Consider the following 14,623-nt stretch of genomic DNA (forward strand, 5'->3'; position numbering starts at 1 on the left):
CTACACCCCCACCCACAGGCTTTTTTTTTAAAGACCTGTGAAAATAGAGGACTTCTTTCAAAGTTAATAAGGAGAAAAACCTCACAAAGTAAATAGATGCCATTAAGCATAATGAGTTCTACTATTGAGACAGAGGAAATGACAATTGTTACATAATGGTGCCAGAGATAATTTGATGGCATAAAGTTTGTAAATATTAAAAAAATAATACTTCTCATTTTGAACAAAATGTACAAGTCTGAAACTGATGCACATCGAATTTGGAAACCAAAGTTTATCAATAGCCATGGAGAAAACAGAAAAACTTGTTAAAAATGAAAACTATCCTCCTCAATATAGAAGACCAGACAGCTTTATAAGCCAATCTTTTGAAATTCTCAAGGGACAGAAAATTTCTAGGCCATTATGACATTTATAAAAATTCTAAGCAACAGTATTATACATTATCAGGTATAGTAAAATATCACCTTGTTTTTCTATGGCTAAACCCAACCACATTGAAAATAGCCATATTATTTCAGGGGCCTATTATTGTAGACAATAATCATTTTCAGATAGACAAAATTTCCTTCCCTTCATCTCCTTGTCTTGAAAGCATTTACCTTCAAAGGACTTAATTATGTGTATTCATAGTGTAGTGGTGTGAGCTGTCTCCAACATTCTCCTCCCAGAGCTGCTTGGCATCTACTTTTGGGGGTACAATCCCAAGTATAGCCATCTTACACAATGTCACCTTCCATGTCCTGGCTTACTTTTTCTGACTTTTGATCGTAAGTTTCAATGTTCTCTGCCCAAGTCCCTCTCTCACAATGGGACCATGAATATTGCCTTCACAGTATTCAAACCACCAGGAAGATGTGGCTGCTTCATCAAGAGTTCTTAGAATACAATTTTTCTCCATTTAAAATGTTGGTCTGGGGCTTAACATAGATAGCTTTTAAAATGTTGTGATATGTTCCTTTTATCCATAGTTTTTCTAGTGCTTTGAACATGAAGGGCTGCTGTATTTTGTCATATGCTTTTTCTGCATCTACTGAGATGATCATATGATTCTTATCTTTAAGTTTATCGGTGTGATGAATTACATTTATTGATTTCTGTATGTTGTGTAGTTCTCTGTGAGTCTGGGTCATTCCTGCCTCCTAGACATTGGGCAGAGGTTTTACTCAAAATTCCATTCGTTTAAAGTCAAAGAATTCTTCTGGGCTCAGCATATTCTGGGGCAACACACCAGACACTAAGAACAGATCCCTTGTAATCTCAGATTCCCAGTATTTCCTGGGAGATCATCACCATCCTCTTTCTCTTTTGGGAGCTAAAGGGACTTAATAGTGTGGGCTCTGTACGTAAGGGTGGAGAGAATTTTTCCCTTCTCAGATATTCTATCAGTATCCACTGCACTCACTTCCTCTCCATCTCTAGAGAACAGAGAGAGAACAGAGAGGAGCTCTGTCCAGATAGAAGACCATTCAGAAGCTTGGAAACTAGAACCATGGTGGTAGGGAAACTAGTTATGTTTATTTATATACCCAGTCAGATCATTTCTTAAACTGACTGTGATCTTTTAAATGCAAAACTAAGGACTCCAGGCTTTTGTTTCTCTACTTTCGTTATGATAGGAAATTAAAAGAGAAAAAGAGTTTGTGGACTTATTTGAAAACAATTGCTAACACTATTTAAATTCTTCTAGAAAATAAAAATGAAAACACTGGAAAGTTCCATTTTTAGCAACCTACCATAACTTGAAACCACAATCATGAATATAAACAGCATGCAAAAATATACATGCAATGTCAATATATCTGAAACAGTTTATTTAAAGAAAAAATAATCTACCAAATTGGATTCCAGGTATGCAATATACTTCTTATATTTTGTGTAATTTTTTTGGTATTAAGCAAGTAAGTAATGAGCAAGTCACTATGTGAGGGGGTATGGCACATAAAGACAATTATATAGTCTTTAAAAATATTAAAATATGTTTGGAGAAACCTACAAAATAAACAAAATAAGAAATGTAAATAATTCCTGATATGCATGAGAACCATTTAAAGATACTAAATTGCTTTTCAATTGAATTATATATATAGGTGCTAGGTGTTCAAAGAAAGTCAAATCATTTTACTTTAAAGTGATAGAAAAACAATTGCAAATCTGCTTGTAAACTGAATTCAAACAGCATAAATAATCTTAGAAGAAAAGAGATATATTAATTTATTTACAATTCAGATTTAAATTCCACATCATGTTAGCAAAACGTGAAAGTTGGAAAAGGAAAAACTTTTACTAAATTCATTGAATCAAATAGAGAGAATTCAAAACATACCATTTTACTCTCAACTCTGACTATTATAGAAGTGGCGGTAGTAGAAGAAGGCTTGATAAAGAGGGACAATCTGAAAGCAGACTTAAAAATGAGTTGGGCATATGGATTAAGGGTATTTCAGGTTGGTAAATTATCAAGAAGAAAGCCTGAATATACACATGCTCTGTCTTCCAGTAATGGAAAGAGTAAAATATTATGATTTAGAGACACTAAAATTAATACTTGTACCCCTGAGGTAATGTTAATTTAAAATACATACAGTGTGTAGTATATTCTTTCACATATTCAGTGGGAAAAACAATTTAGAATATCTTTCTACATGAGGAGGCATCTTGTTCTGTGTGAATAATGAGATTTATTGGCTGTAAGTTCAGTGTATGCTTCCTGAACACTTAGTGCCAGAGTACTATTAAAGCCCCTCCTGCTTTCTCTTGATTTTTCTCTCCTAAAATGTAACTGCAAAAAAGAAAAAAAAGTCGGCTCCTCTGCCATTGGCTTTATCTCTATTTTCTGAACCCAGATCCTGGATTCTTTTTTACTATCTTCATCAAGAAATAATCAATCTAGGCCTGAGGTTATAGCTCAGTGATAGAAGAAATGACTAGCATAAACAAGACCCTAGGTTCCATCCCCAACACCACCCCCACATATGCATTCGCAAGCGATCGCGCGTGCACACACACACACACACATACACACAAATTAATCAACATAGAGATAAAATTGTTGCCAAAAGTTATGTAGAAGTGAATTCAAGTATAGTGGAACTTTTACAAAATGAACTTGAACCTGGGGAGGAAAACTGTGCTGCATCGAAAATATTTTTTTTCCTCCACATAAACATGAATAGTTTGTCTAATTGAGCTGTGGATTCCTTGGGGGCACAAAGACTCAATATTTATAGTTCGTTGTATATACAATATGGTTAGTGGGAACTCCTCAACAGCTCCAGGGATGAAATTACTTAGCTGTTTCAGATGGGAAACATAACAAAGTGAGTTCTCTACTCAAGGAGTACAGACAGAAGACTGTCCATCTGTTCAGAAGTTGTAGGACACTCTCCTCCTTGCCTACCTCTCCCACCCGCTGAAGGTGGTCCGGTATCCTACCCCTGTATTTCTGATGTCTGGTATATCTCTGAACCTAGTGCATCCCTCTCTCCCTTACACAGATCTCTGTGCCTAGCTACTAAATCTAAACAATATTTACTTTTTAAATGTCTACTCTGGGGCTGAGAATGTGGCTCAGGCGGTAGCGCGCTGGTCTGGCATGCGTGCGGCCCGGGTTCGATCCTCAGCACCACATACCAACAAAGATGTTGTGTCCACCGAGAACTAAAAAATAAATAAATAAAAAAAATAAATGTCAACTCTGCTTTGCCTCAGTTTCCTTTATTCCTTCCAGGAGGGCATTATAAAGGCATCTGCTCTTACTCTTTATCTACTTCATCTCTCTTATCTTTTCTCTAAGTCCCATTTTGTCATTGTTATTAGTCCAACATATGCACTTACTCTCCAGATATTGATTGATTGCTTGGTTCTGCATAATACAAAAGGGTTACTGACTCTACTTAAAAAATAATGAGAATTGTGACTTCCTGCAAGAATGAGTAGAAAACAGATAAACTTTTGCATGACAGATTAAGAAAATAAAGACTTTATTAGACTGTTTCCACAGGGATGCAAATGAAACAAGTGATAGATCACCACCAACTGAATTACAAACACTATTTACGTTCATAACATCCATTATTATACATATGACCATTTTTTTTTGCAGTTACATTTGAAATTACTGTCTTGGTCCAAGGGAGCATAGAAAATGCCTGTTGGATCAATAATGTATCCTTTTAAGCTAACCCCAACTCTGAACAGTGTGGCTGCCAATATGGTAAAGCCTGGATAATGTAGGGCTTGCTCCATCAGGGTATTTGAGGTCAATACCAGCACAAATAGCAGCAGATGAGAAACATAACAAAGTGAGTTCTCTACTCAAGGAGTACAGACAGAAGACTATCCACCTGTTCAGAAGTTGTAGGACACTCTCCTCCCTGCCTACCTCTCCCACCCCCTGAAGGTGGTCTGCACTACCCTCTATCCCACTTGCTGTTCCATGAACACATAAGAGATGGGTTCTAGAAGTATTTGAAACACCATCTGAAATCTGTATTCACTTTAATTCATTTGGTTTTTCTTAGCTCTGGTAGGTTGACTCTACTTAATCTCATTCTGAATTTTACTCCCCATCCATTCAGGGTGAGCAAAGTAGACTTCCCCACTTAAAGTTTGAATCATGTCTCTGAAATTTTAAAAACAAAGTTAAATTGGACTGTGTAGCTGATGTTATGTGGACATCTTTCCATTTGTTTATGCCTCTATTACAGGATTGTTGCATTAGTTATTTTGTATCTTCTGAGCTCATGGGTTTATTGAGATAGGGGTCATGGCTTAGTCACTTCTGTTGACATAACACCTGGAACAGGTGATGCCTGAAACATGCTTAATAAATAAGCAAATGGAAGTGTGAGGAACAAAGGAGGAGAAAAAGCATTTCCATCCATCTATGATGTGATGAAATGTGAGGAGGCAGGAAAGAGCAAAACATATTTGGAATAAAGACATTTCTCCAGCTTGTGTGAAGGTTGTAATGTGTGTCTTAGGAAAAGTTAAATGTGGTCAAATTTGAATGCCAGATTTGATGCCAGATTTGGGAGTATTTATTCTATGGATAGTAGGAAGTTTGAACATTCTCTAACAGAAGCATGCCTCTGGGGAAGTAAATAATACTCTAGGAAGATTAGTCTATCTGCAGAAGGCAGGGCCTGTTAGGGAAGAATTGGAGATTGGAAGGTGAGAGAAAAAGCCTAACTATAAAGCAAGGTGAAGCCTGACCTGGAGTGGTGGTATCAGAATAGGAAAGGAGGGAGGATGACATGAATGTTTTTAAGGAAAAAACCAAGAGGATTTCTCCTGGATTTGGAGAACAAGAAAGAGCTGTTAATAATGAAATTCCAACTCAATCAAGATAACAAGAGCACTTAACTCCTAGACCTGGGGCTAGGTGACTGGGTAGGTGTTGAGACCCACAGCCAAAGGGGCCCCAGCAAATTTCCAGCTGCCAGCAAACTTCCAGCTGCCGGCTGATGATTGGCTCACAGCGGCCCCAGCAACATCTAGTTGATTGGCTCCTCTGCGGTGATGTTCATTGGGCTGTTTCCCTGCCCTTCAGACTGCCAGCTGATGATTGGCTCACAGCGGCCCCAGCAACATCTAGCTGATTGGCTCCTCCACGGAGCTGCTCATTGGGCTGTTTCCCTGCCCTTTCAGACCACGGAGCTGCTCATTGGGGGACTTCTTTGGCCCCACCCATGCGACCCAGCCAATTGGCTTCAAGAGCAGGAGGATTGGGGGAGGTGGTGAGTTTTGTGTGGGTGAGAGGCTTGTGGAAGCCGGTGGTGGCAGTTGGGCTCTGAGGGTTTTATCCTGAGGAGCTGTTTTGTTTGGCGTTTGTGGTTCTAAAAATAAAGTTAGTTTCTTTTGACAAGTGGCTCCTGAATTGTGCCCAGCCAGACTGCGGCAGGTAGGTGAGGAGGAATTGAATGTGGATTATAAAAATTAATTTTAAGGAGGTTGGGAAATATGAATGTAAATGTCTCAAACACAGTTTAAGATGAAGAACTAAAATTCTAAGGAGAAAATTGGATCAAAGATAATTATTTGGTAGTAATCAACATAAAAGTGATAACTTTTTTTTTTTGAGAATGGAGAGATACTGTAAGAAGAACAGAAGTAAAATTTTAAATTTAGAGTCATCTATGTTAAATTTGGTCATTTGTGGGATTCTAAAATGTGCATGGAAAAATAAGATTATCTAGTTGATGTTTATGATTATCTCTCACATTATGCAAACAAATTAATTTGGTTGTAACCTCTTTATATACATATCTTAAATTGATTTAAGCTAAAGCAATGGGACTGAAGATGATTAAAGGGATTCTTTCCCTCAGAGTTTCCAATGTGGGAGGTATTTGGAAATCTAAGCATGGATGGTATTCTTATTTATTGTTTCTTTCTGCTCCCATACATATTTTGTATGAATATTTCAGGGTAACTGTCTTGGAGAAGATTTATTATTTGTCAGTTCCTAGCATTCTGTGTTATTATAATGTCATGAAATCTTAATGTCATTTTTTAAAAGTCTTAGAAACAGTAAAACTTCTATACAAATAACATTATGTAGGTCACTCACATAATTCTTTGCTCATCTTCTGTCTCAATACCCTACAGGTATAAACCTCTTACTAAAATGTTTAATACTATTAACTGACACTGATAGAATGTCTCACAGTGTGCTTTTACAAAATGTTTAAATTTGATGTTCATAATAAATCTGTCAGCATGACATTATTGTTATTATAATTGCCATCTTAAAGATGAGTAAAATGAATCTCAGAGAGATTAAATAATTTTGCAAAGATTTTTTTCCATATTAAAAAAATTCAAAGGCTCATTCATGGTCTCTCATATAGATACACAAAATATTCATTGGATGTAGAAAAAAACATTGATCACTTCTACTTTTTAAATTTAAGGAAAAGATAGGAATTAAGTTTACTGATATTTAATTTTCAGGCTGGTCCTTGAATGTTGACCAGTCTCCATGTCAAATGGTCACATTCCCTGGTCCGGGAGATGACAGGAGCAGGCATGGGAGCCCCATAGTATAGGCGACATCACAGAGGCTTCCTCTTGCTTGCTCACTCTCAGGGTGCTATGTCATAAGCAGTTGGCCTGTGCCTGGTTCAATTTTATAATGGCTACTTCATTTTTGCTTTAACATTTTTATTGTTAAAAGGATGAGTCTTTCCATGTATGCTTGTGTATCCTTATGAATTCTGTTCATATTCTACATCCCATTTACCTATCTAGTAATCTAATTCAAAAACTGTGACAGAGACACTTGTTCTAGATTTTAGAATCCCTAAATTAGATTCTTTTAAACCAAATATGCAAAGATACTCCTGCTAATTCAGTTTTTGCCATGTGACGATGTTTTAGATTCTTGACCATGATCTACTTTTAACCAAACTAGTCCCTTCAAAATATACATACAGAGACAGCCCATACAGAAAATGTGAATTGGAACAAAGACTGACAATGTTTAGTCAGCAAATAAGAAAATGCCACACCTGCCATGGCTTTCAAATGTGTGGATTTTGTCATTAATTTCAAGATACAATAATGATAAGAAGAGTTGTGTTAAAAGCTTGATCCCAGAGTGGTGCTTTTGGAAAGTGCTGTGGAACCTTTAAGACTTGGGCTGGTGGGAAGTTTTTAGGTCATTGGGGACACATTCTTGTAGGGGATACTAGGCCTTAGCCTCTTCCTCTTCTCTCTTTGACCTCCTGGTCATGAAGTAAGCAGATTTGCTATCCTGTGCCCCCACCATAATGTGTTGCCTCATCACAGACACAAAAGCAATGAGCCAACCAATCATGAGCTGGAACATCCCAAACTGTGTACCAAATAAATGTTTTCTCTTTATTATTTGATTATCTCAGATATTTTGTTATAGTGATGAAAACACACTAGTCTATAACTTGAATGATATAACCAATCAGTCTTACTATACAGTAGGAAAAATTTCCATGACCATTGCACATTAAGAAATATTTAGAGATTTTATTATAAATTTAAATATTAACTTTGTTTATGACATCCTAAGCACTTTGTGTTATGTGTGAAATTAAATTTTGCTTTTGTGTTGATGAATGAGGAAATAAATGAATTGAGTTGCATTGTCACTAAAAGCCACTTAGGAATATATTTTTTTTTAATCTCAGGCAATTCAGCTTGGTTATATATGTAATTTTTCTAGAAATCATTCTTATGAAACAACTTATTTATGAAAGATATATTATTTGTCTTAAATTCTTTAGTGACTTTACACAAAAAGATGTGCTAAGTGGACTTCATTATTGAAATTGAATCTAGTGAATGATACCTACTTAGACTTTGATGAAACATTGATATTACAGCATGTGCTTATGTGTGGAAATTTGTTCTAAGAAACATGTTTCATATCCTCAAGACTGCTCATTATGCCTCTTCTGATAATTTTTTTCTGTAACAGTAATGCCTGTTGGTTTGCAACTATATTGGCTATATCATCTCAGCCATTTTACCTATGATAGGGTGAAGAACTAACTGCTTGTTACCTCTTGTTAAATATGAAATGTTAAAGGAGACTCCCAATAATTTCATTATTTTTTAAATATAAAGAAACAAATCATTTAATGTGCAATCTATTTCATTTGGCAATGTGTAATTTAAATCAAGAGATAGACACTTATACACAAATAGAATATAACAAAAGGAAAATATGATTTAATAAGTGATCTCAGGTCTAGAGCTTTCCAGTTCTTCCAAATTTGTAGATCAGAGTGCTAAAAGGCATATGAGCATTTTGAAAAAACACAGCTAGTCCTGGATAAACATCAGTATTTTGGGTAACATATGCACCAAAAAGAATCTACATGGAAGCAATAAGTGACCCAAACATCAACATTAAACCAATGAAGAATCAAATTTGAGCATTGTTCCTTTTAAACAGTCATTTTCATAGCTACCATCTCTCACTTGTGCATTAGATACAGCATGTATCATGAAGAATCCCAATGAAGAAAATCTGCCATATGTGTGAAAAGCATGGTATAACTCTTTAACTGATATACCGTGGGTACATCCATCATGATCGATCAACTTGTAAGAAAACAATATGCTTGTGACCACAGAAGCCATAGCATTTCTTTTCTAATTCTAGTTCATACATTCTCATTCAGCCCATACATTCTGGCCATCAGAAATTACCTAGGAAGTCTGCCATTTTAACTCCACAAGCCTGGATATTTCCTTAAATACTGCATCTAGTTTTCTGTCAAATGCCCACTCTGACAGGCTCAGAGAAGAGGAGGTTGTGACACAGCTGAAATGGAGTCCTCTAATTTCATTAGTTTTTAGTAAAATTTTTAAAGTACAGGATTGGTATGACTTCAAACATTGCTGAAATAGTTATAGAGCTTGTCTTCACATTCTATATACTTAGTGTTCAAATAGCTTGCTAATCTTTGACTAATCTCAAGGAAAAAAAATCCATGATATTTCATGAATAGTGGCAGTGGATGTATACCTATATTTTAAATAACTCACAATGCAACAGTGTTAAGAAACTGCCCTTTTAGTCTTCTCCCATGTGAGGACACAGTAAGAGGTGTGTCTTGGAAGAAGAGAGCAGCCCTTATCCAACATGGAGTCTACCAGTGCTTTTATCTTAGACTTTCCAGCCTTGAAAACTGTGGAAAAAATTCCATTCTTTATAATTATTCAGTCTTAAATAATTTGTTATAACAGCAGAGATGGACTAAGACAGACTACTTAAAATATATTACACAGGATTAATGGGACTATATCATATTTTTCCTCTTTAATTGCCACTCTCAAAGAAAGGGATGGGTGCCCTATTTACCTTGGATGGTTTCTGATGCATTCTTGTTAGTTTTGGGGTTTTGGCTCACTATCTTTATGAATACCATTAAGACTAATGCATTTCTATAAAATATTTTTTAATCAATTGAAGTCATTATTTTTTATGCTCAAAATATTCCATCTTTGTCCAAAAAGTCTATTATGTATTTTTGACATAATCCTATCACAGTTTGGTGACTTCCTTGTCATTTGTTATAACAAGATGTACAAGATTTGTGTTATCCATTTCCTGATCCATAGCTGAATCCAGCCACTTTTCTAAGCAGCTTTATTTCCTTATGATACTTAAAGATCAGAATCTGGCACTAGGTTTGGCTATTTCTTTTAGGTATTTTCAGTAAACAGATCAAGGAAATGCATTTACAAATTTAGCTTTTTATTGTAGAAACTAAAAAATACAGAGGATAAACACACAGAGAGAATAGCATAATAAATCTCACTTGTGCCATCTTCCAGTCTCATAAACATCAATGTTTTGTTCAACTTATTTTATCTTGTTCTCATCCTTTCTAGAAAAGTTGTGAAATATATTTCTTGCAAATATATGACAGAAAAAATGGTCAAGGGATAGAAACTAGAACTTCATAAATGAGGACCCATAAATGATCAACAACCTCTGAAAGATGTTTATGTTTCATGATAGTTTATTTTCACATTTTAAAAAAGTAATGAATGGACTGGGGTTGTAGCTCAGTGGTGGAGCACTTAACATTAAAAAAAGTAAAGATTAACAAATGAATACTCTAATATGAATCAGTTACAGTAAAATAGAACTTTCATACAATGCTAAAAGAAACAAAAGTTGGTATAAGTTTTCTGGACAGCAATTTAATAAATCACGTAAAATATTTGGGGTTGGGATTGTGGCTCTGTGGTAGAGTGCTTCCATAGTACATGTGAGGCACCAGGTTCAATTCTTGGTACCACATATAAATAAATAAAATAAAGTTAAGATGTCCGTCTACAACTAAATATATTTTTTAAACAGGTATTTAAAAACTAGCTGGATGTTGTGGTGCAGGCCTGTAATCTCAGCTACTTCGGATGCTGAGGCAGGAAGATCACCAGGCCAGCCTGAGGAACTTGCAAAACCCCGTCTCAAAATAAAATTAAAAAAGGACTAGAGGTGTAGCTCAGTGATAGAGTGCTTACCTTGTAAGCATGAGAACTTGGGTTCAATTACCAATAGTTAAAAAACAAAAAGAAAGAAGAAAGAGAAAGGAATCTTCTTTAATAGACTGCACTTGAGTATCACCAAAGTGTACTTCTTTTTATTTTGCTCAATCTGTGTTCAGTCTAGAAGGGAGGCTCAGCCACACTATAAGACACTGTTGTCAGGTGCAGGGTCAAATTTAGATCACCATCACATCCAAGTTCCAGTTGGTAGGAAGGAGAAAAAAAGCACAGAGAAGGCAAGACCAAAGTTATGAAGATCCAGGTCTAGAAATTGCACACATCACTTCTGCTCATTTTATCAGTGAAAATGTAATCAAAGGGTCACACTGATCTGTAGAGAAGGCTGGGAAATGCAGATTAGTTCAGCAGCCATGTGTTTAAGGGAGGAGAAAACAGATTTTTGTGGATACCTCATAGTCTCTACTATACCCGCGACTCAGTGAGTATCCTTCTAAGAACTTAATTTTAAAAAGTTTAGATATTCCCCCAAATATACCTATAAGCATTGCAGCTTAGTGTGTAATTGAAAAATTGAAATCAACATGAATATCCAAAATAACAGGTTATTTAAACAGATTATCATTAATTAAACACCTTGAAAATGAGGTAGTGCAGGCTTGCGGGTAGAGTTTAATGGTAGAGTGTATATTCCGCCTGCAGAAAACCCTGGATTTAATCTCCAGTACCAAAAGAAAAAAAATAATGACGTAATGATTATATAATGATGATGAAAGAAGTTCAATGTTATAGTAGAAATGTTTGGCGTTCTCATCTTGCTTTTAATCATTTTACATTTAAATTACTGGCCCTACTTAAGAGGTGAACTTAGGTAACCTTTTTTTCTGTCAGGTGATGCTACTGGAGTAATTATAGGTATTTGAATCAGGGATCATATCACTCAAATTTTCTCTCAATAATTTGAACTAAGGCACACAGAAAGTATTGTGGTCTTATTTTGGCAATGGAGTTGTGAGATGATGTGTAATCTGGACTGAATGCATATCCTCAAGCATCTGTATGCCAACCCTACTTTTATTCAAAGTGTATCTGAGTATTCTGTTTCTTGCAATCCAATGATTATAACTAAGAAAACTATACATTTTTATCTGAAAAAGAAAACAGTTTATAGAAGTTTATATATAATGTGATTCCACTTTAAATAAAGACAACTGTATAGAAGAAGGTTTATGGTACTGGTAACAATGGGTATTTTTGGATGATGGAATTACAGGTTATTTTTATTTTCTTCAATCTATTAGTTTCTGTTTATGGAACTTTCTGCAATGAACATGTTTTATTTTAAATTTTAGATAAAATAAATTGCATGTAGTTTTTGTTTGGCAGAAATTATAAAAATTAGCATTTGGTAAGAGGGAGCTCATTCCCTTGAAAATCCCAGGAAGAATATAGAACAAAGAAGTTGAAAAATTGCCACGTGGGAGATTATAGGCTCTATATTTTGTGAATTTATTGAAAACATTAATAGTGAAGATTTATAAATTTCAGTCTAATTTGTTTTTATAATCCCCAAAGTGAGGCTAAGGGGATAAGAAGATTGGCAAGGAGGCGTGATAGGTATTGAAATCAGATATCACTGCATTATTTGTGCCTGGATTTGAACTATAGACAGAGGAGATAATTCTCAAAGAATGAGACTTGTGACAAGAACACCACAAACCTGAATACCATACATATAAAGCACAAACATTATTATACGTAATCTGCATGAATCTGGAAACTCTCAATTGAACTAGTATATTATATTTTTTGCAAATAAAAAAAAACTAGAAGAGAAATAAGGAAACAACTAGATCAATAAAAATTAAGTTAAAGAAAACTTACTTTAAAAACTAGCTGTGGGGCTGGGGATGTGGCTCAAGCGGTAGCACGCTCACCTGGCATGCTTGCGGCACGGGTTTGATCCTCAGCACCACATACAAAGAAAGATGTTGTGTCCGCCGAAAACTAAAAAAATAAATAAAAATTCTCTCTCTCAAAAAAAAAATAAATAAATAAATAAACTAGCTGTGACACTTAGAATTTCAGTTAAAAATTCTGCCCTTCATACAATGTAAAGCATGACCTAGACTTTCATACTGCACAATAAATTTTAATCAGTATCACAAAATTAGAATATATAAAAATATTGGCAATCTCTGAATCATCAACCAAAAACTTGCTTTTTCATTAACTTAGGCTTAACTTGAAATTTTGCTAAGTTATACTTGAAATTCTACTGTTTTACTATATTCTTAATAAAGTTCAACTTTGAAATAACTTATTCAGGTGAGTTTTTGTACCTTGGGAAATTGATAGTAGTTACATTTTATTAGCTTTGATTAGTAACTCTTGGCATAATAAGTGACCAAAGATAATTAGTTTACCATTATGTGGTATATTTATCTCAAATACATATTTGCTGCTTTTTTGTTATATAAACTTTTGTTATATATATTATATAAACATGTATAATGCAAGTGTAAGTGTAGGTGTCATGAATTATTAGTTCATTATAAAGTAGTTATTTGCTAAGTATAAAAGACATAAATGGTGTGAAAAAACTTTGTGTACAATTAGTGACTTGAAAATTTGTGTTTTATATGTGTAATATGAAATAAATTGCGTTCTGCCATCATGTATAACAAATTAGAATATATATATTTAAAATGGTATGATTCTAGAGGATAGGATGTTAGCAAGAGTGCCCCCTAGATTTTAATAGTATCAAGTTAGGGGAATTGTGACTGCTATATTTTTTATATAACTTGCACTTTCTATAGAAATGTGCTTATTTATGTCTTTCAAATTGCTGGAGTTTGTTATCTCAAGTTGTTTGATTTTTATTCTTATTGATGTCCTACCTGAGGGCACGAAGAGGTGGGCATACATCCCACCTTTAAAACTAACATTATAGGAATGGACTATTATTCAGGTGGTGGAGCACATGGTGTTAGAGTGTATTTTGTTGAATCCTGTGGAATATTGGTATTTTAATTCTAAAATATCACCTAAAATTTCTCAGTTCCAATTCTGTCTATAGTTAACATAAAAAGTAAATTGTAGCTAGAAGCACAATTTACTATTGCTTTCCTGACCACCCCATCACCAATCAGAGCCAGACCCTGACCCATAACACTATTACCAACAAGCAGCCTTAATCTTTACCTGGGGTTTTATATTCACTAGTTGTATTGTCTATGGTGCCTGTGGTGGTCATTAATCATCATTAATGAACTCATACAGAGTACAAATATTACCTGCTCCTAGCATTGGAGCACATTATCTGGAGTTGCTCAAGTGAGAAGCCCCAACATTATAAGTCAATATCTTCATTTCAAAGCCTCTGCCCTTGTGACTTTTAAATTAGAGCTCCAGTTTGACATTACAGTATGTCTCTATTTCCAGCCACCACTTTTTAATACACATGGCTTGCCTCTCCCAATTCCGGAACAGGGCTCTCAGATTGTGTGTCAAACTCAATTACTCTGTAGGAAAACTGCCTTCTCTTCAAGGTTTCCCCTTAAGATCACTCAGTAGGGCTGGGGATGTGGCTCAAGCGGTAGCGCGCTCGCCTGCC

At 35.2% G+C, this 14,623-nt stretch overlaps 1 pseudogene; it reads right to left on the bottom strand.

Moving 5' to 3' along the window:
* Window positions 1–8,731: 8,731 nt before the first annotated feature.
* LOC144366514 (transmembrane protein 50B pseudogene) lies at window positions 8,732–9,211 on the bottom strand (annotated as a pseudogene).
* Between the last annotated feature and the right edge of the window lie 5,412 nt (window positions 9,212–14,623).

The sequence above is a fragment of the Ictidomys tridecemlineatus genome, chromosome 9, assembly GCF_052094955.1.
Source record: "Ictidomys tridecemlineatus isolate mIctTri1 chromosome 9, mIctTri1.hap1, whole genome shotgun sequence".
NCBI lineage: Eukaryota > Metazoa > Chordata > Mammalia > Rodentia > Sciuridae > Ictidomys > Ictidomys tridecemlineatus.